The sequence below is a fragment of the Macaca mulatta genome, chromosome 7, assembly GCF_049350105.2.
Source record: "Macaca mulatta isolate MMU2019108-1 chromosome 7, T2T-MMU8v2.0, whole genome shotgun sequence".
In the NCBI taxonomy this organism is placed as follows: domain Eukaryota; kingdom Metazoa; phylum Chordata; class Mammalia; order Primates; family Cercopithecidae; genus Macaca; species Macaca mulatta.
Genome location: NC_133412.1, coordinates 178,090,590 through 178,111,896, shown reverse-complemented (window position 1 = coordinate 178,111,896; position 21,307 = coordinate 178,090,590). Strand labels below are relative to the sequence as shown.

The following is a 21,307-nucleotide window of genomic DNA, read 5'->3' as shown; positions in this document are numbered from 1 at the left end:
ATTCTTCATTTTTTTCTACACGTTCATGTTTACATCTGCGATCATCTTCCTCTTGCCTAGATATATTTCCTTTAATATTCCGTTTACTGCAGATCTGTCAAAGATGAATTCTCCTGGCTTTTGTTTGTCTGAAAAGTCTTTATTTCACTTTCATCTCAGAAGGATATTTTTTCTGGGTATAGAATTTTAGGTTGGCCATGTGTTTTCTTTCAGCACTTTAAGGATATATTCCCTTGTCTCCTGGCTCCCATCCGTTCTCGTTCTTGATTCTCGGTCACATTTGCCTGCTTCTTGATGTGTCTGTTGATTTAGGGTTGACCCTGTGCATTGTGAACACGACATAGTAGGGACGTGAGATTCTGTTATCTTCCTCTCCAGATTATTAACTGTTTTGGTTTCGTTTCATCAAGCAGTTAACCTGACTGAACTCAAACGGTAAACACTGCCTCCTCTGTGTGGCTGGCAGGTAAATCTTTCTTCGGTTATGTGAGTTGCTTGGGATCTGTCCTGTGTGCACATAGCTCAAGTTCTGCCAGAGATCTGAGCTGTTTTTGATGCAGTCTTTGGGGAATCCCTGTCTATGGCTCTCTCCTTTCTGGGATTTCCTCCTCACATTCCAGCTGCCATGGTCACCCCAAACTCTGTCCTCTGGTTCTTCGGATCATTCCGTTTTCCTGATTGTCAACACCCTACAGCCTCTGTCTGGTTTTGGTCACTCAGAATGCAGTGCGTTTATATATACACACATATATGTATATTTTATATATATGTATATATATACATACATATATATAGAGAGATGGAGTCTTGTTCTTGTCACCCAAGCTGGAGTGTAGTGGCACGATCTCGGCTCACTACAACCTCTGCCTCCCGGTTCAAGCGATTCTCCCGCCTCAGCCTCCCGAGTAGCTGAGATTACAGGTGCCCACCACCACGTCCGGCTAATTTTTGTATTTTTAATAGAGATGGGGTTTCACCATGTTGGCCAGGCTGGTCTCGAACTCCTGACCTCAGGTGATCCAACTGCCTCGGCTTCCCAAAGTGCTGGGATTACAGGCATGAGCCACTGCGCCCAGCCTAGTGAGTTTATATTATGGCGTTTATGTTTTGTCTGGCAATTACAGTTGTTATTTGCACAGGAGTTGTTCTAATTGGAGTCACCTGGCCTGTATTGGGAGAAAATCCTCAGGCAGTTAGGATGGACAGAGGGGCAGGTCCCTCAACCCAGCGGGGGATGGACCCAGGTGGACTGGTGTGTAGTTTGATGGGGTTCAGGCTTCCTCTGGTTTGCCCCGGTTTAGGGGATTGGTCTCTTCAGATTTCAGCTTGGGAGCCTGGCAGGTCTTGATCTCCCCGCTTTGAAAGGCTGTGGGAAGTGCAGGCCTGCCTCGCAGAGCTGCTTAGCTTGCTCCTGAGCCTCCTTCTGCAGCAGCATTGAGATCCTACAAGTGTCTTGGAGTGGTGCTGAGGGCCCCGCCGCGTGGTTGAGGCCCTGGACACTCCAATTTTGCCACTTTCCTCCCTGTGACCGTGAGAATCTTTGCTGGTTTCTTTTACCCCAGCTGCAGCTCTCTGCCTGGGCCAAGCTCAATCCTTAGCCCAGTGCCCGAGATCAGTAAATGTCCCCAGGTAAAAAGATGGCTGTGGGTCACCGGCTTATCTGACGATTCTCCATACTTTGGAATTTTAGTCTGCTAAGTCCTCGCAGCCTCCGCAGCTTTCCGGTGCCTTTGCAGTTAGGTTTTCACCGTGTGTCCGGCCTCCTCGGTTGATTCTCTGGAATTTTAGTCTGCTAAGTCCTTGCAGCCTCCGCAGCTTTCCGGTGCCTTCGCAGTTAGGTTTTCACCGTGTGTCCGGCCTCCTCAGCTGTTGTCAGCAGTTGTGGTGGCCTTGCCTGTGGGACCCGTCTTTCCTATTTGAAAGCAGAAGTCCAGGTATTATTATTATTATTATTACTATTTTTGAGACAAAGTCTTGCTCTGTTGCCAGGCTGGAGTGCAGTGGCGTGATCCTGGCTCACTACAACCTCCACCTCCCAGGTTCAAGCAATTCTCCTGCCTCGGCCTCCCAGGTAGCTGGGACTACAGGCATGTGCCACCAAGCCCAGCTAATTTTTTTTTTTCTTTGTATTTCAGTAGAGACGAGGTTTCTCCGTGTTGGCCAGGCTGGTCTCGAACTCCTGACCTCAAGCAATCCACCCACCTCGGCCTCCCAAAGTGCTGGAATTACAGATGTGAGCTACAGCGCCTGGCCAGAAGTCCAGGTATTAGTTTTTTTTTCTTTTTTTTTTTGAGATGGAGTCTTGCTCTGTCGCCCAGGCTGGAGTGCAGTGGTGCGATCTTGGCTCACTGCAACCTCCACCTCCCGGGTTCACGCCATTCTCCTTCCTCAGCCTCCTGAGTAGCTGGGATTACAGGCACCTGCCACCATGCCCGGTTAATTTTTGTATTTTCAGTAGAGACAGGTTTCACGATTTTGGCCAGGCTGGTCTTGAACTCCTGACCTCAAATGATCCACCCACCTTGGCCTCCCAAAGTGATGGGATTACAGGCGTAAACCACCACCACTGGCCTGAGATACAGTCTACCCAGAGTAAGATGCATAGACCTAAAGTATATGAGTTTTGACAAATAAAGAGGTCAGTGGAACCCACACCCAGCACAAGCCTGGGGACACTGCCCCACCTCAGAGGGTCCTGGCCTTCTCTAGTCTACAGTGTATTGTGGGTAACACAAGTTAATCAGAGAAACGTGCTTTCTCAGCTGGCAGAGAGAAGTTGTGTATAGGCCTGGGCTCTCCAATGAGATCGTTCTCACCAGGGTACTCTGCAGCCAGGGGGTGCTGGGGAAGATGCCACATAGGTGCCCTCTGCCCGGGCCTGGGGGAGGAGGGAGGCCCTGCTGCAGGGGAGCTGGGAGCCACTGTGGCCACCATGGAGGCTGCCACTCTCCCGGCTCCAGAGCCATCTCGTCGGGCGTGCTGATTGTGGGGACAAAAGGCCTTTGTACCCGGGACAACCTCAGCCCTGCTGTAGGGGTGGGAGGAGAGAACGGCCACATTCCGGGGTGGAGGGTGCGTCACCCGACACAAAGCCTTTCTTTCTGAGCTGCTAGTGCACGTTGGCCTGGCTGGGGACCCTACTGGGGCCTCTGTGGCCGCTGAGGGCAATTCCAACCAGCTTCATGGGCAGTGGCCGATGGGCCTGGGGACAACTCCTGCTCTGGGGCTAGAGAGAGGTGCTCAGTCTCAGGAAGAGGGGTAGGGGCGGTGCGTGGGACTCAGCCACCCTCTGCGGCTGAGGCCTGCCACCAGCCCAGTGCCAGCCCTCGGGGACGGTGCCACACCAGGGCCTGCGGAGTGGTGGTGGAGCTCTCTGGTGGTGGAGCGTTGTCCACATCCTTCTCCTCTTCCTTCCCTGGTCTACACCTGCCTTTCCCTGGTCTACACCTGCCCAAGGTGTGGAAAAGCCCAGGCCCTCTCTACAGCCTGCAGACAGCGCCAGGCCGGGGGAGGGTGCAGTTTGAGGACAGGAGGGTCAGCCTCGGGATGTTTCCACTTGGAACTGGGACCTGTGGGCCACCAGAGAACCTAAAAGCAAACATGTCTGGCCAGCGATGGGATTAACTCAGAGTGCAGAATCAAAACACTTCCTGTTAGTGTGAGCTCACTCAGTGATTTAGGCGAATGAACACGGTCTTCCCGAGCTGGGAGAGTTTGTCCCTCCCCGCCCTGGGGTCCCTCCTGGATCTTCCTGCCTTGATAGCTCTGCAAAAAATGATAACAGCCCAGGAAGGTTGTGAAGGGTGTGTGTGTGTGTGTGTGTCTGTGTGTGTTTGTGTGTCTGTGTGTTTTTGTGTGTGTCTGTGTGTTTGTGTGTCTGTGTGTGTGTGTGTGTGTCTGTGTGTTTGTGTGTTTGCATCTGTGTTTGTGTGTCCATGCGTTTGTGTTTGTGTGTGTCTATGTGTGTCTGTGTGTGTTTGTGTGTCTGTGTGTGTGTTTATGTGTGTTTGCATCTGTGTGTGTGTGTCTGTGTGTGTGTGTCTGTGTGTTTGTGTGTGTTTGCATCTGTGTGTATGTGTGTGTCTGTATGTGTGTCTGTGTGTTTGTGTGTGTTTGCATCTGTGTATGTGTGTGTTTGTGTGTGTGTTTGCATCTGTGTGTATGTGTGTCTGTGTCTGTGTGTGTGTCTGTGTTTGTGTGTGTTTGTGTACATCTGTGTATATTTGTGTCTGTGTGTGTTTGTGTTTGTGTCAGTGTGTGTGTGTGTGTATGTGTATTGGGAGGGCAGTGGTCCCAGCTCCTCGGGGGCATCAGGCTCTGTAGCAGGGCCCACCATCTCAGCGGGAGGGTGCAATGGCCTCACCCACACTGTCCAGGCAGGTCTCTTGGGACCCCTTTTAGCCAGCACAGGTGGCTTCTCCCTAGGCTAAGACATTATCCGTCATGGTGGTGTTTCAGATGGCAGCACGGGGAGTGGAGATTTTGGGGCCACAGTCTTTCCCGGCCCAAGGTGCCCCAGGGCCTGCCCTGGGATGCGGGTTCCTGCCAGAAGTGCCTTTTGCTGCCTGGAATCAATCACGCGGAATGTGGGCTCTTTCCCGGTCAACCTGGGGAGCCCCAGTCGGGAGGTGAAGATGGGTTTAGGGGATCATAAAAAGGAAAAACCAAACCAGATCCCAATAGAAATCCCCTGGGGAGTTGGGGTCATCTTGAACCAAGGGGAGGGAGGAGGGGGCTGCAGCTGGGGTGGGGAGTAGTGAGAGGGAAAGAGGGTGAAGCCTGCTCACAGGAGTTGCCCGTGGCCCAGGCTTTGGGTGGTGGGCACACAGATGCCTGCAGGTGGAGGCCCAGGCTTTGGGTGATGGGCACACAGATGCCAGCAGGTGGAGGCCCAGGCTTTGGGTGGTGGGCACACAGGTGCCAGCAGGTGGAGGCCCAGGCTTTGGGTGGTGGGCACACAGGTGCCAGTAGGTGGAGGCCCAGGTTTTGGGTGGTGGGCACATAGATGCCAGTAGGTGGAGGCCCAGGTTTTGGGTGGTGGGCACATAGATGCCAGTAGGTGGAGGCCCAGGTTTTGGGTGGTGGGCACATAGATGCCTGCAGGTGGAAGCCGAGCAGGGAGGAGGTTCTCATCAGCTCACCCGCCCTCCTCCAAGCCCCAGGCTGGCCTGGACTATGTAGGGAGCCTTTGGGGTCAAAAGCACACCCACCCCCGATTACCTTCTCCAAGGGCATGGACACCTGTAGGAAGGGAGGGAGATCAAATACCTTGGTTCAGATTACAGTTTTTTGTTTTGTTTTTGTTTTTTTGTTTTTTCTAAAAATCAGAAAATGGTGAAGATGTAATCACCACACTCAGGTGTAAACTCTGTAGCTGGGTTTCTAAACTAGAACCACTGGTCACGGGATTCAGGTGTCCCTGAACTTAGATGGAAAAACGTTGCATCTTTATTTTCACCAACCTTTAGCCGAAAGTGAGTGTTCCTCAATAGAGAATGTGGCCAAAGGACCTGGCAGTCTCCACAGAACCTGGGACTCCACTGTCAGCAAAGTCCTGTGTATTTTCCCATCGTGTTTCAGTTGCTTTGGCGTCTTGAAGCCTCATTTTTGTTCCTTCTTCAACGCTGTTGGTCATGAGAGCTGCAGCTAGATCTGAATCAGTAGGGTTTTTTATCTGTTGCCCAGGCTGGAGTGCAGTGGCACAATCTCGGCTCACTGCAACCTCCACCTCCCTGGTTCAAGCGATTCTCCTGCCTCAACCTCCCGAGTAGCTGGGATTATAGGCGAGTGCCACCACACCCAGCTGATTTCTGTAGTTTTAGTAGAGATGGGGGTCTTACCATGTTGGCCAGCCTGGTCTTGAACCCCTGACCTCAGGTGATCCACCCACCTCGGCCTCCCAAAGTACTGGAATTACAGTCGTGAGCCACCGTGCCCGGCCTGAATCAGTAGATTAACAAGAAATCCAATAACAATTACTTTATTATTTTGGTGACCGCATTTCAATATAGTTGGTGTATTAGTTGGTTCTCACGCTACTATAAAGATACTACCAGAGACTGGCTAATTTATAAACAAAGGACGTTTTATTTATTTATTGAGACATAGTCTTGTTTTGTCACTCAGGCTGGAGTGCAGTGGTGCAATCTCGTCTCACTGCAACCTCCACCTCCTGGTTTCAAGTGATTCTCCTGCCTCAGCCTCCCAAGTAACTGGGATCACAGGTGCGTGCCACCATGCCTGGCTAATTTTTGTATTTTTAGTAGAGACAGGGTTTCACCATGTTGGCCAGGCTGGTCTTGAACTCCTGACCTCAAGTGATCCACCCACTTCAGTCTCCCAAAGTGCTGGTATTACAGGTGTGAGCCAACTCGCCCAGCCCACAAAGAAGCTTTAATTGACTCACAGTTATGCATGGCTGGGGAGGCCTCGGGAAACTTACAATCATGGTGGAAGGGAAGTAGGCACCTTCTTCACAAGGTGGCAGGAGAAAGAAGTGCAAGCAGGGGAAATGCCAGCTGAAGCCTGGGTCCAGGTGATTCCTGAGGCCAAGAGGTCCCATGCCTGCCGCCTACTCGCTGGGACTCAGGGAAGTTGGTGGTGCAGTGTGGTCTGAGTCTGAAGGCCTGAGAGCTGGAGGGCTGATGGCATTAGTCTCAGTGTCAGGGCCAGAGAAGGTGAGATGAGTGTCCCAGCTCAAGCAGCATGGCAGGAAGAGTGGGGCAAATTCACCTTTCTCTGCTTTCTGCGCTATTCAGGTCCTCAGCAGATTGGGTGACGCCACTGTAAAGCAGGTGGGCCTGCTTTACAGCGCCCACTGATTCAAATACTAATCTCATCCGGAACACCCTTGGACATCCCCAGAAGTAACCAACCAGCACCCCACGGCCAGGGGAGCTGACACATAAAGTCAACCATCACACTGCCTACATGGAGAGGGAGCCCACAGGAGCTGGTGCTGCTGTCTCGACTCTGACCCTCGGCAGTGGGTCGTTCTAGCCCCTGCCCCTATTTGTCTGTAGCTCCCACCCAACAGTAAGGAACCTGCCCCACCACCCACCATCCACTGACCTAATTGCTAAGCTCCAGTGTGCAGGGGCAGCGGTGTAGGAATTGCTCACCTGTACCCCTCGGCAGAAGCATTTGTCTACCAGGGTACAGGGCTCATGTGCGGGTCCATTTGCTTTTGGTTTCACAGACTTCATCATTTGTGAGGGTACCCAGGTCAGCCCCTTCCCCCAGCGCCTCCAGTGAGGCTGCTCCCTACATCTGTAATACAGCCAGAGGCTCTCGCCACACATGGCCCGCCTTCCGTCCTAGACATCCAGCCTCTTGACTGAACTTTAAAATTTGCATACATTAAGGCTCACTCTTGCTGTAAAGTTCTGTGGGTTTTGACAGATGCGTAGTGTCATGTCTCTGCCATTACAGTGTCTTTCACATTAGTTTCACAGCCCTAAAACCCCCCTGTGTTCCACCCATCCAACCACTTCCTCTTTCCCAAACTCCTGGCAACAACTATTTCCATAAATGTATTTTTGTGGTGGGTTTTTGGTGAACAATTTTATCAAATTAGAAATATTTCATTTGTTTCAATTTCTAATTTGCTCAGAAATTTTTAAAAAGTCACCAGTGGCATCACTTGAGACATTGGGACCCTTTTTGCCCTGTCATCTATTCAGATGGTATTTGCATGGATTGAATTCTGATATTAAACCTTCCTTGAATTTCTGGGAGAAACCCTTAGACCTATCAGGGTCCCAGTAGGAGACAGACCCACATTTAGAGCAGGTTACTTGTGGCAGTGTTTAACAAAGGGGCTCTTTATAAAGGTGGGACAGAGTATTGGAGACCTCAAGGGGCAGTACATGTCCCAGGACTGGCCAAAGGCATGCCTGGTGGAGAGAAGTTTCTGGAATGTGAAGGAGAGTGCTGTGGGGACGGAGATGCCTGGAGAGGAGCCATGACATTCCCAAGGTCACCTTACACAGTCATCTGCTATCATTTGCAGATCACATGTCAGCTTACTTAGCAAACCCAACAGAATGGACAGGAAAACTTAATGTTATAAATAACACATAGTTCTCCCCAGATGGACATAATAAATTCAATGTGATTCTAATCAGAGTCTCATTTGGGCTTCATTTTTTTTTTTTTTTTTTAAGAAATCAATAAATGTACTCTACATTTTACATGGAAGAATACCAATCAAAAGCAGCTAAGATGGTTTGAGAAAGAGGAAAACGGACACGCTGCTTGCTCCTACAAAGCTGGGTAACTGAAAGCGGCAGTGGAAGAGGCTGGGACCGTGGAGGGAGACCCAGGCTGCACGGGGTGGGAGACGGCTCCGCCAGGCGTTTCCTCCCGGCGCCCCCGGGGAGCTGAGGTTTTCGTAATTAATACTTAGTGTTAATACTTGTGCTTGGTGGAGAGGAAGTGAGAGCAGAGGGCGCTGGGCCATTGCTTCTCACTTTCTGGGACTCCAGCATCCCCAGGCAGGAGTGTCTCTGTCCTGGCAGGCAGGTCTTGGGCCTCAGGTCTGAACATCTGAATGTCTGTGCACCCCTGCCAGGGCCCCTCTTGGTCCTGCAGGCTCCTGGTGCTGACTGGGGCACACGGAGCCCTGAAGATGTCTGGGGGTCTGTGGGTGCTGCAGGCACTGCTGGCTGGTTATAGTCACAACAGTCCCCCGTTGTGGGCACTTTTCCTTCCACTTCACAGTGGAGGAAACGGGTTCTGAGAGGCAGCAGCTTTCCCAAGTGCAACTGGGGCCAGGACTTGAACCCAGATCCCTGAGAACCTGAACCCAGGCATCTGCTCTTGCTCTCCAAGCTTCCAGACAGAGAAGGAGAGCGGGTGGCGACCGTCATCGGGAGGGGCTCCAGATGGAGGACAGGGCAAGGGAGAGCCCATTGGGCGGCCTGGGGTGGAGGCATCCGGGGAACCTAAATCAGGGCACCTGGGAGGAGGAAGTTCCCAGAGGACTGCAGACCCTGCAGCTGTGCCTCCGAGGTCAGAACCGCCCACGCCTACCAGGCAAGATGTGTGGCTCCCGGCTGCAGCCGTCAGGGTGGAAATTCACGTCTCAGCTGAGGTTTAAGGCACACCTGAACCTCTGCTAAAAATACTCGGGCAGCGTGGGTCTGGTGGAGTCGGCTGCAGGGTGCATCTGGGTGGGGGTCCCAGTGAAGCCAGAATAGGTGCCAGCGACCTGCAGAGTGGTGCAGTGCGGTGGGGGGTGTGGATGCCGGGCCTGCAGACCAGCTCCACGGGGGAAACTGAGGTGGGGTGGGGAGGGCACAGTGAGTCGCTGGCCCGCGGAGCCCCCGTTTGTGGCTTTGCTGGCAAACCGTGAAGCCTGTGCAAGGTAGGAGAGGCCACGGGCTGGCGGCAACCTGGGCGTCCTGGGCTGCTCAGAATGTGCTGCCTCAGTTTACCCAGCTGTACCATGCAGAAACCAACCTTGCGCCTCCCTTTCTCACCAGTGGTCAGTAAGATGTGGAGGTGGAGGGGGGTTGAGGTGTAGGCGGGGGCTATAAAGTACCCTGCAGTAATGGGGGGCAGGTGTTGGACACTGGGGTGCTGGAATCAGGCCCTGCGACCTCAGGGAGGCTAACCCGACTTCTGGTTCCCAATCCCCTTCTGGGTGAGTGGGCGTGCTCCCCTCCTTCAGTGAAGAGGGTTGTTGGGGTACTCTGCAGGTCTTTTCTCCCCACAAGGATGGGGTAGGAGCAGGGAAGCTTTGGAGGGAGAGGCTCGGGGCTGGGAAGGAGGGAGGGTCCCAAGGAGGAGGGAGCCCTGTGACTAGTCGGGGCAGGTCACTGTGACACCGGTCTCACTGTGGAGGGGGTGGTGTTGCTGAGACCTGCATGGGCTTGTGTTTCCAGTGGCCCCACCAGAATCCAGGACCACCAAGGTAGGGGGTGCTGGTGGTTTCTGAGTACCTTCCCACACTGCCCCCATGGCAGACCCCTCCCAGGAGATCCCAAACATTCCCCACTATGCAGGGGAAGGGTGGAGCCCCCTTCCCCCGGGACTGCCTGCCTGGAGTCACCTCCTCTGGGCCTGTGTGTCCCTCCTGGGGAGGGACAGAAAGGAAGGTGGCAGCTGGAGGGCTTCCAGAGATCACTGACCAGCACCAGGCAGACAGGAAGACTCTGGAAGTCAAGCTATGACTTTTTTGAGACAGGGTCTCGCTCTGTCACCCAGGCTGGAGTGCAGTGGTGCGATCTCAGCTCACTGCAACCTCCATCTCCTGGGCTCAAGTGATTCTTCTGCCTGGGCCTCCCAAAGTGCTGGGATTATCCGCATGAGCCACTGCTCCCAGCCTAAAGGGGACATTTTCATTGTCAATTCCTTAATTTCCACTTTAGAGGGCAGGAAACTAAATCAGCCAGCTCGGTCCAATGGCAGGGGTTTAAGCCCCTTCTGAGGGCAGCCTGCCCGTCAATTGTGGGGGCTGCCTCAGGGGCCCTTTGATTTTGCATGGATGTGATGGTAGTACCACTCATCTTCCAAACCAGGACACCTTTGAGAGAGAAACAGGTGCTCCTACCAGTGACGCCAGGACACCAGGGATGGTGCAGCCCACCTGCAGAGCTGAGGCCAGGCTCTGTCGTGGGCTGATGCACTGTAGCAGGACCAGCCGCAGACAAAACTCCTCAGACACCGAGTTAAAGAAGGAAGGGGTTTATTTGGCTGGGGGCATCGTCAAGACTCCTGTCTCAAGAGCCGAGCTCCTTGAGTGGGCAATTCCTGTCTTTTTTAAGGGCTCACAACTCTAAGGGGGTGCGCATGAGAGGGTCGTGATCGATTGAGCAAGCAGCAGGTACGTGACTGGGGGCTGCATGCACCGGTAATTAGATCGGAGCAAAACAGGACAGGGATGTTCACAGTGCTTTTCTATACAATGTCTGTAATCTATAGATAACATAACTGATTAGGTCAGGGGTCGATCTTTAACTACCAGGCCCAGGGTGTGGTGCTGGGCTGTCTGCTTGTGGATTTCATTTCTGTCTTTTAGTTTTTACTTTTTCTTTCTTTGGAGGCAGAAATTGGGCATAAGACAATATGAGGGGTTGTCTCTTAGCGCCACAGGCAAAATGCATCTGTTTGTTGCTGTGTAACAAATGGCCCTCAAATGTAAATCCCAGAGATCATGTATTTGCACGGGGCTCAGCAGGGCTGCCTCATCTCTGTCCACATGGCATCAGCTGAGGTGCCTGAGTGGGGGGTGGAGGGCCAGCTCCGTGATGGCTCACTCAGCATGGTGGCTGGGGGCCCAAGAGTCAGCCTCCCAGGGGAACACGATGGAGGTGCGTGGACTCCAGAGCTGTGAAAAGAAATTCCGTAATGGAGATGGTTACGTCAGGGCTATCTAAAAAGGAGCTGGGAGGTCAGGAGGAGCTGGACCCAGTCCAACTCGCCAGATGGAACTGACCCCTTGACCTGGGCCAAATCATGAACCAGCTGACTTTGATTTGAACTGTTCGCACCAGGCCTGATCACTGGTCTGCTGGGGACAGGTACACCTGACTAGACTGATCATCAGCCAGAGCTGTCCTACGCTATTAAGCCCCCACCGTTGGTCATGGACCATGCCAACACCTTCTGGATGTGTAGACTCACTGCAAACCTTTGTAAGCCCCTGCCGGGCCTCCCTGGCACAGACACGATTGAGCTCCTGGCTAGATCTGTGTCTCCTGAATTGCAGTTCCTGAGACCCCCCCCTTTTCTTTTGTTTCCTGATCTGTAGTGTTGGTCTATTTCTTGTTCGTTGACAGAATATAGCTTGCACGTCACCCAGTCACTTTTTTTTTTTTTTGAGATAGGGTCTTGCTCTCTTGCCCAGGTTGGAGTGCAGTGGTGCAATCATGGCTCACTACAGAATTGACCTCCTAGGCTCAAGCGATCCTACTGCTTCAGCCTTGTGAGTAGCTGGGACTACAGGTGTGTGTCACCATGCCTGGCTCATTAAAACAAAAAAAAATTTTTTTTTTTTGAGACGCAGTCTCGCTCTGTCACCCAGGCTGGAGTGCAGTGGCACAATCTCGGCTCACTGCAAGCTCCGCCTCCTGGGTTCACGCCATTCTCCTGCCTCAGCCTCCCGAGTAGCTGGGACTACAGGTGCCCGCCACCATGCCTGGCTAATTTAAATTTAATTTTTTTTTTTTTTTTTTGTAGAGAGGTGGGAGTTTCACTATGTTGCCCAGGCTGGTCTTGAACTCCTAGGCTCAAGTGATCGTCTTGCCTCGGCTTCCCAAAGTGCTGGGATTACAGGCGTGAGCATTTGTAATGCACCAGGCCAACACAGTTCACTTCTGTTGTCCTCTGTCAGCAGAGACCCAAAGGCCTGGCCAGGCTCAAGGGGAGGGGACACAGCCCCTGCATCTTGATGGGGGAGAGGCAGGGTTAGGAGGGCTTGTGGGATAGGAAATGGCGCGGTGGCCATTGTGGGACCCAGGCAGCCTCAGGAGGCATGGGGGATGGCGCTGCTCTCACAGGGAACTTCTGAGCCCTGCGGGGGCAGCTGCATCTCAGCAGTGCGGGTGTGCACCTGGAGAGATGCTTCTCTGCTCACATGGGTTTGTGCCCGTGCCCTGTCTGCACAGTTTTCTGCATGCTCTGAAGGAGCAGCCATGCACGCGGTTTCTGCTTCCTCTTTCTTGACACACGCTCGCTTGTGGGTGCCAGGACCCCATATGCTTTTGGTTCCCCTCTATATGAGTGAGCCCAGGTTACCGTAACAGAAGACCTCAGCCTGGGCAGCTTAGACAGCAGACATTTATTTTCTCACAGCTCTGGAGCCTGGAAGTCCGAGATCAAGGTGCCGTCAGTGTCAGTGTTGGTTTCTGATGAAACCTTTCTGCCGGCCTTGCTGTGTCCACCTCTGGTGTCTCCTCCTCCTCTTGGAAGGCCACGGTCCTGTTGGATTAGGGTCCATCCTTATGACTTCGTAAAGGTCGTAGTTACCTTCTAAAGACCCTATTTCCAAATCGGTCACACTGGGGGTTGTGGCTTGACATAAGGATTTGGGGGGGTCACACTTCAGTCCATAGCACCCTCCTACCTCCCTGGCTGCCCCAGCTCTGCCTCTGCTACCCCCTCCTCTTCCCTCTCCAGAGGGGCCGTGCCCCATCTCATCTATGAAGACTGCCCGAGTGCTACTGAGCCTGGCAGGTCCTGCCCCTGGCCCCGCTCCCACTCCTGCGCTCTCTCTGCACTGTCAGCCTCCCACCGCCCTCCATGTCCTCAGAAACACACTTGATGAGGCTGAAAGAACCGTGACTCTCTCGCCCGCCCCACCATCTGCTTTTGCCTCCCATGGGACACCCCACCACTCTGTCAAGCCCCGAGCCAGCCTCTCTCCATGTTCTTTCCTCGCCTCACTGCCCCCACACCGAGGAGCTGGGCACTGCTTCCTAAATCTCCCTTCCTCCATTGCTCACCACCTCCCCTGCCACCACCATATCCAGGGGCCAAAATTTTTCTGCCTGCTCTCCCCCGCTCCGCTGGGGCCTGAGGGCAGTCTGCTCCCGTGGGAGCCTGCGGGATACTACAGATGCAATCCTGTCCGTGGCTCCTGCCTCACTGCAGGTTACAAACATGCCTCCCTTTTTCTGCTGTTGGAATGAAGTTCAGAACCACAGCCCTGAGGCCCCATCCCGTCTGGTCCTGCTGCCTCCAGCCGCGTCTCAGACCCCTCTCTGCACTCATCTGCCTCCAGCCGCGCTGACGTCAGTGCCAGGCGTGTGCCTCTTCCCTCCTTCCCCAGGGCCTTTGCACGTGTAGCTCCCGCTGCCTGAGTGCTCTTCCGTGGCTCTGGCTCAATCTGACATTCTATTTTTTCCTTGAAGAGTTAAGTGGAAGTTATATGCTCTATTTCTATTTTAAAATAGTCACTCTTAGAATTTTAACAAGTATATTTAGAATACAAAGATAGCCAGCATTTCCATCCTCCTCCTGACAGATCACACCCCTCCTGGCTCACAGATCATTGCGACTGCCCAATACTCAGGTCTATCCTGCCGTTATTATTACCCTTCGCTTTCAACAGGGCTTTGTTGCACACAGCCAGCACCCATTGAGGTTTGCACATGTTTGCACCCCACTCTTTCTGGCAGCCCAGGCATCCCCTCTTTCTGAGCTGCATTCTGTGGAGGTTCCTCTGCTGAGGAACTGGGTGGTGGTGGAGTCATTTTGCTCATCCGATGCTTCTCCCATACCCGTAAGTGGGAGTGGAGCGGGGCGTGTGGGTCCGGCTGCTGCCTCTGCCTCTGCCTCTGCCTCAGCACTTCGGAGACGTTCATCTGCTTCTGTTCTTGCCATTCGTGGGGTCTGCCTCTAGCAAGTTCTCCTTCAGCATTCTGAGTGTACCAAGGGAGATCTAGGGATGGGCTGCTTTTATTCTTCCTGCTTGAGAGTGCTGCACTCTTGAGGCTGAAGTTTCCATATTTTATCAGTTCTGGAAAATTCTCAGCCATATTGTCAGGGAGGTGGTGGGCTCTCCCGTTTTATCTCGTTCCACCTCTTGGAATTCCTTCCTTCCTTCCTTCCTTCCTTCCTTCCTTCCTTCCTTCCTTCCTTCCTTCCTTCCTTCCTTCCTTCCTTCACTCCCCTCCTCTCCCCTCCTCTCCCCTCCTCTTCCCTTCCTTTCTCTCTTCTTTTCTTTTTGAGACGGAGTCTCGCTCTGTCGCCCAGGCTGGAGTGCAGTGGCGCGATCTCAGCTCACTGCAAGCTCCACCTCCCAGGTTCACACCATTCTCCTGCCTCAGCCTCCTGAGTAGCTGGGACTACAGGCGCCCACCACCACGCCCGGCTAATTTTTTGTATTTTTAGTAGAGACAGGGTTTCACCGTGTTAGCCAGGATGGTCTCGATCTCCTGACCTTGTGATCCGCCCGCCTCGGCCTCCCAAAGTGCTGGGATTACAGGCGTGAGCCACCGCGCCTGGCTTCTTTTGTTTTCTTCTCTTCTTTCCTTTTCTCTCCTCTCCTCTCCTCTCCTCTCCTCTCCTCTCCTCTCCTCTCCTCTCTTTTCTTTTCTTTCTTCAGAGTCTTGCTCTCTCGCCCAGGCTGGAGTGCATTGGCACGATCTTGGCTCACTGAAACCTCCACCTCCTGGGTTCTCCAGGATTCTCCTGCCTCAGCCTCCCGAGTAGCTGGGATTACAGGCACCTGTCATCATGCCTGGCTAATTTTTGTATTTTTAGTAGAGACAGGTTTTCACCATGTTGGCCAGGCTGGTCTCGAACTCCTGTCCTCAAGTGATCCACCTGCCATGGCTTCCCAGAGTGCTGGGATTACAGGCATGAGCCACTGTGCCCAGCCCCTCTGGAATTTTGATCAGAAGTACGGAAAACCTTCTTATCCATCTCTCCTATGTCTTAACCTCTTCTGAACCCCCTTAACAGCTCCTTATCTATCTGTGCCAATCAGGGGTGATCACAGTCTTCCCTACTGATTCCTCACTTCCCTCTTCATCTGCATCAAATCTGCTGCCAGACCAACTGACTGAGGGTTTGTTCCCACACCATCTTCCCATGTTTAAATGTACAGTTCAAGTTCAGTGGCCGTCAGTACATTCACATTGTTGTGCAACCAATCTCCAGAACTTCTTCACCTTCCCAAACGGAAACTCTGAAACAGCAAACACGAACTCCCCACACTCTCCCTCCCCCAGCCTGGCACCCTCCATTCTGTTTGCTTCTCTGGGGTTGTGACCGCTCTCTTAGTCAAACAGCATATGCCCTTTTGTGTCTGGTTCTTTCACTCAGCATAATGTCTTCAAGGCTGACCTGTGTGGCAGCCTGTGTCAGGACCTCTTGTTTTTTTTTTTTTTTTTTTTTTTTTGAGGCTGGATAATATTCCCTTTGATGGATACGCTGCTTTTTTCTTTTTGAGACAGGGTCTCGCTCTGGTGCCCAGGATGGAGTGCAGTGGTACCATTATGGCTCACTGCAGCCTTGACCTCCCTGGGCTCAAGCAATCCTCCCAATTCAGCCTCCTGAGTAACTGGGACTACAGGCGCACACCACCACGTTTAGCTAATTTTTGTATTTTTTGTATTGCTGGATTTTCACCTGTTGGCCAGGTTGGTCTTGAACTCCTGAGTTCGAGCGGTCCACCCGCCTTGGCCTTCCATGAGCTGGGATGACAAGCGTGAGCCACCTCTCCTGGCCTGGATACACCACGTTCATCCATCTGTGAGCACCGGGGCTGCTTCCACCCTCGGGTGTTGCTGAGTGATGCTGCTGTGGACACGGGTGTGCAGATATCTGTTCAAGTCCTTGCACTCAGTTCTTGGGAGAATACCCAGAAGTGAAATGGCCGGACGATGTGGCAATTCTATTTTAAGTTTTTGAAATACTGTTTGAAATATCGCCATTCTGGTCTCCATAGTGGCTGCACTGGTTTAACCTCCCTACCCTAAACACCCTCCGTGCTCTGCTGACTCATCCCTCCCTCCCCACTAACCCTGGCAACCACGGGTCCTTTTCCTGTCTCCGTAATTTCCCCTTCTCTGGGATGTCCTAGAGTTGGAATCATATAGTATATGGCCTCTTCCGACTGACTTCTTTCACTCAGGAATATGCATTTAGGGTTCTTCCATGGATTTTCATGACTTCACAGCCGTCTTTGAAGTTTATCAACTTTATATGTACACGCTGCCCTGCTTTGTCCCTGGGTTCTGTGAGTTTCGAAGAGGTCGTTTAAGGAGTCAACTGGGTTGGCCTACAAGTTTTTCTTCTTTTTCTGTTTGGAAAAGCAACAGTGCATACCACCAGCACGGGATTCCTGGCTCAATATCACCAGCTCGGGATTCCTGGCCCACAGGCCTTGAGCATGAGACGACTGTGGTTCTGAGGCTAAATATCGTAACCTCTCGATTTGGAGAAGGATGCGGGAGAAGTGATCACGGCCTTGGCTCTCCCCAACCTTCTTGTAAAACACGAGCCACCGAGATTGCACAACCAGAGACACAGAGGACACAGTCCACAGTAAAGCCTGGTGGCAGCATGTTCCCCTGGAACACAGAGTAAGAGTGGGAAGGAAGAGACCACCAACCTGGTGGTTGGCGAACAGGAGGAAGCTGAAAGCAGTGGTGGGCATCGGTGGGCTTGGGACCCCATGGACCTCCTCAGGGGCTCCCTGAACCAATGTGGGGAGCAGCCATGGTGGGAGGGGGTGGACACAACCTGGTGGGGAGCCAGGACCACCCGGTTGGAAATGTTCACAGCCGCCAGCCCAAGCCTCCTGAGGGGAGAGTGCTGGGACACAGCGACCAGGAGAAAGGTGCCCAGGCTGAGCTGGGAGGGGGGCGGGCGGGAGCACCCAGAGCCACATAAGAGAGCGCTGTAGAGTCACTGCTGCACCGCGTGGCGCCAGGTCTCCAGGCCCAGCTGGAAGACGCACCTGCTGGGAACAAGCCCTGCAGGAGGGGAGCAGGGGGGCAACCCTGGACAGCGGGAGCCACAGGGAGATGACCCTGGGCGCCAGCAGCTTGGTGCCTTTCACTGCACGGCCAGCCACTCCGATGCGTAAACAGCGGCCAATTATTTCATGGTTTCTGGAGTTGGCATTTAGGAGGGGCTAATTTGGGAAGCTTGGGTGCAGGGTCTCGCACATGGTGAGATGCTTGCGGGGATGGCTGTCATCTGAAGTCCTGGCTGTGCTCAAGCACCCGTCCAGGTGCCCCGTGTCAGAGGGAGCCCAGGCCCGGCCGTGCCCAGTGTGTCCGGTGCCTTTTGGCTGGGCCATGGGTCTGCTCCTGTACCTGGTGCTGGTCCCTGGGCCCCTCCTGTGGCCACCCCTCAATGACAAGACGCTGCCCTGCTTTGTCCCCAGGTTCTGTGAGTTTCGAAGAGAGGTTCAGAACATCCCCTCCACCACGTGATGGGATGCTGACTGCGGAGCACGGACCGTGTGCCGCCACCACGTGGACTCTGCAAAGACAGACCGGCTTAGCCTTCCCATCTAGAGCCGTCAGCACCTCTGCTCTATGGAGGGGGAAATGGAGGCCCAGGGAGGTGAGGTGGCTCCAGGAGGAGCTAGGCTGTGATGGACGGGGCCAGGGAGGTGAGGGCTGTGGGGACCCAGCTCTGTACCCCAGCCTCGCTGCACCCCATGGAGGCCAGCCTGAGGGCCCTCTAGAACAGAGAGTCCTGTCCTGCTCTGAGCGGCCCACAGGCCCGATGGCTTCATGGGTGGCGGAGGCCTCTGGTACAGACCCCCGTCCACGTCCTCCTCTTTCTGGACTTCCTGAGACCCCCATCCACGCCCTCCTCTTTCTGGACTTCCTGGCTGAGGCCTTACATGTCAAGGGTGGGTGGGGTGGGGCTAGGTGTGCCCCATTGTGCCCGGCCGATGCTGGGGGTGGGGTAGTGCTGGCAGGTGGGCTGGGGTTGCCCTTGGCCCCACCTTTCCAGTGTGGAGTTTGTGCAGCTTCTGCCTAGCCCAGTCGGGCTGTGACTGGCCTCAGGTGTGAGCTGTGAAACCTCAGGCCCACCCTCCCACTCCCAGCCATTCCTTGAGGGGGCCCAGGCCCCCCTGCACTGGAGTGAGAGGCAGATGTCTGCAGCGTTCCAAAAAGATGGCAGGTGTCCACGACACCCCAGCCACGCCCGGGACCTTCTGGATAGGCTCCTGTGGGGGTGGGGGTCCTAATTACAGGGATCCTGAAAACTAGGCCAAGACTTCGAGGCATCTTGATGCTACCAGTCCCCAGACCCAGTGGCTCTGCCCCAGGGTGGGCCCCAGCCCGCCAGAGGAGCCCCCAGGCTGGGAGATGGGGAGACTGAGGCAGGGTGGGCAAGCACTGGGTGGTGGGGGGGCAACCAAACCAGGACCCAGGCAGGAGGCTCGAAGCTCCCTGGGCCCCTCTGCCCCTGCGCCTCCTCTCCCACTCCACCCCATCTCCTCCTGCGCCTCCTCTCCCCCTGCACCCCTCTGGGCCAGGGGGCGCCCAGCTTCAGTGTCCGTTTGGCGGGGGGCGGGGTGGTGGGGGGGTGTGTGCGGCGCGCCCTCTGGCGGTAAGCGGTGGCATTGCCTTCCTTTGTCTCGGTCGACGACGGGGGAGGAGGAGGGCCAGGGAGAGGGAAGCGGGGATGGAAGGAGGGTGTGGGGAGTGGAGGGTCCCCAGTCAGGAGGGGGCTGCAAAAGCGAGAGCGCCCGGGGGGGACGTTCCAGGGCGGGGCGGGCTCACGCGGCTCTAGGGCAGCAAATGTTCAGACCCTCGACTTCCTCGGCCCCTTGGCCTCCCCATTCGGAGCATGGACTTGCCCGGACGCCCAGAGAGCCGCTCTCCATCCTGGGGCTGGTGGCGTCGCAGCCCCCGTCCGCAGCAGCGATCCCCGGTGGCACGTCTCAGATTTGCGGAACTGCTGCCCCAATCCTACTTTGGCCGGTAGACTTGTTCGTGTGAACACAGTCGCTCAGTGCTAGCCCCTAAAACCCATAAAGCATGCGGAATAGTGTCTTTTAAACAAGTCATCGTCACCCACGGAAACAGGGGCTACGAGGACAAAAGCCCCGTCCCCTTCATCGGGAGATGCATCCCCAATGAAAACTTCCTTTTTCTGTGTAACAATTTTTAATCGAAATGTATAATATAGATTATTTATATCCAAATCAGTGGTTTTGAGAAACTGTGAGCTAATAATGGAAAAATAAGAATCTAGCAGAAACAAAGAGACTTACGAAGTAAAGAATGAAAAGTGACATTTCAACTTATACACATATTTCCATTACAGAAAAGCACAGTGAGGCCAGTGGAGGACTTCGAGCAGAAGATATGTCATGTTGGCATAAAATTCTATGGACAAAGTGGTGTGAAAATACAAGGCAAAGGAGAAAACATTTAAGCCTGTTAAAAAAATGTCTCTTAAAAATTGTTGATGATTAAATGACCATTATATTTAGATTTCGCTGGATTCATTTAAAAGACTGGCCAGCCTGGCCAACATGGTGAAACCCCGTCTCTACTAAAAATACAAAAATTAGCTGAGTGTGGTTGTGTGTGACTGTAATCCCAGCTACTTGGGAGGCCGAGGCAGGAGAATAGCTTGAACCTGGGAAGCGGAGGTTGCAGTGAGCCGAGATCATGCCATTGCACTCCCGCCTGGGCCACAGAGCGAGACTCCATCTCAAGAAAGAAAAAGAAAGACAGAGAGAGAGAGAGAGAGATATGGGGGGAGGGAGGGCGGTAGGACTGGTCCAACCGTTGTTTAATGAATGTCAGTATGAACGAGCGATCCGATCCGTGCCGCAATATGGATGACTTTATCAACATGACACTGAGCAACAGAGAGACCTTCCACAGAACAGGAACTGCTGTGTAATTCCTTTTATGTGGTGTTCTAGAACAGGCAAGAAATTGTACTGGGGGTGTCTTTTGGGGTAGGGTGGGGGTAGGGCTTTGCTGGGAGAGGGCATGAGGGAACATTCTGGATTGGTGGCGGTGTTCTCCCTCTTGATAGGTGTATGCGTTTGTTAGAAGTCATCTAGGCAACCACTAATCTACCCTTTTTTTTTTTTTTGGGATGGAGTCTTGCTGTGTCGCCCAGGCTGGAGTGCAGTGGCGCGATCTCGGCTCACTCCAACCTCCACCTCCCAGGTTCAAGCAGTTCTCCTGCCTCAGCCGCCAGGTAGCTGAGATTACAGGCGTACACCCCCACACCCAACTAATTTTTGTAGTTTTGGTAGCTATTGGGTTTCACTATGTTGGCCAGGATGGTCCTGACCTCAGGCGGATCCTGACCTCAGGGGATCTGCCGCCTTGGCCTCCCAAAATGCTGGGATTACAGGCGTGAGTCACCGCGCCCGGCCTTTATTTTCTGTCTCTATGGATTTCTGTCTTCTGGACTTTCATGTGAATGGAGTCATGTAGTGGGTGGCCCTTTATGTCTACCTCTTTTCCCTCAGCTTAATGGTTTCAAAGTTCATCCACATTGTAGCATGTATCAGTAATTCATTCCCTTTATAGCCAAATAATATTTACTACATGTAAATTTTACTTCAAAGAAAAAAGGAGCCCAGGTGTGGTGACTCACACCTGTAATCCCACTTTGGGAGGCCAAGGTGGACGGATCGCTTGAGGTCAGGAGTTCAAGACCAGCCTGGCCACCATAGCAAACTCCATCTCTACTAAAAAAAAAAAAAATAAATAACTTAGCCTGGCATGATTGTGGGTGCCTGTAGTCCCAGCTACTTGGGAGGCTGAGGCAGGAGAATTGCTTGAACCCAGGAGGCGGAGGTTGCAGTGAGCTGAGATTGTGCCACTGCACTCCAGCCTGGGCGACAGAGTGAGAC

General features: G+C 53.6%; 1 long non-coding RNA gene across 2 annotated transcripts in view; it reads left to right on the top strand.

The window, feature by feature from the left end:
- The window catches only part of LOC144330463 (uncharacterized), a 30,211-nt gene extending 10,294 nt beyond the window's left edge, over nt 1-19,917 (top strand). Inside the window, exons 2-7 of one of the 2 annotated variants that reach the window (XR_013396643.1) lie at nt 2,136-2,263; nt 6,127-6,224; nt 6,759-10,828; nt 16,767-17,102; nt 17,846-18,027; nt 19,750-19,917. This is a non-coding gene — a long non-coding RNA (uncharacterized LOC144330463). The remainder of the gene's footprint in view (nt 1-2,135; nt 2,264-6,126; nt 6,225-6,758; nt 10,829-16,766; nt 17,103-17,845; nt 18,028-19,749) is intronic. The other variant, XR_013396642.1, reaches the window with a different exon arrangement.
- Nucleotides 19,918-21,307: the final 1,390 nt, after the last annotated feature.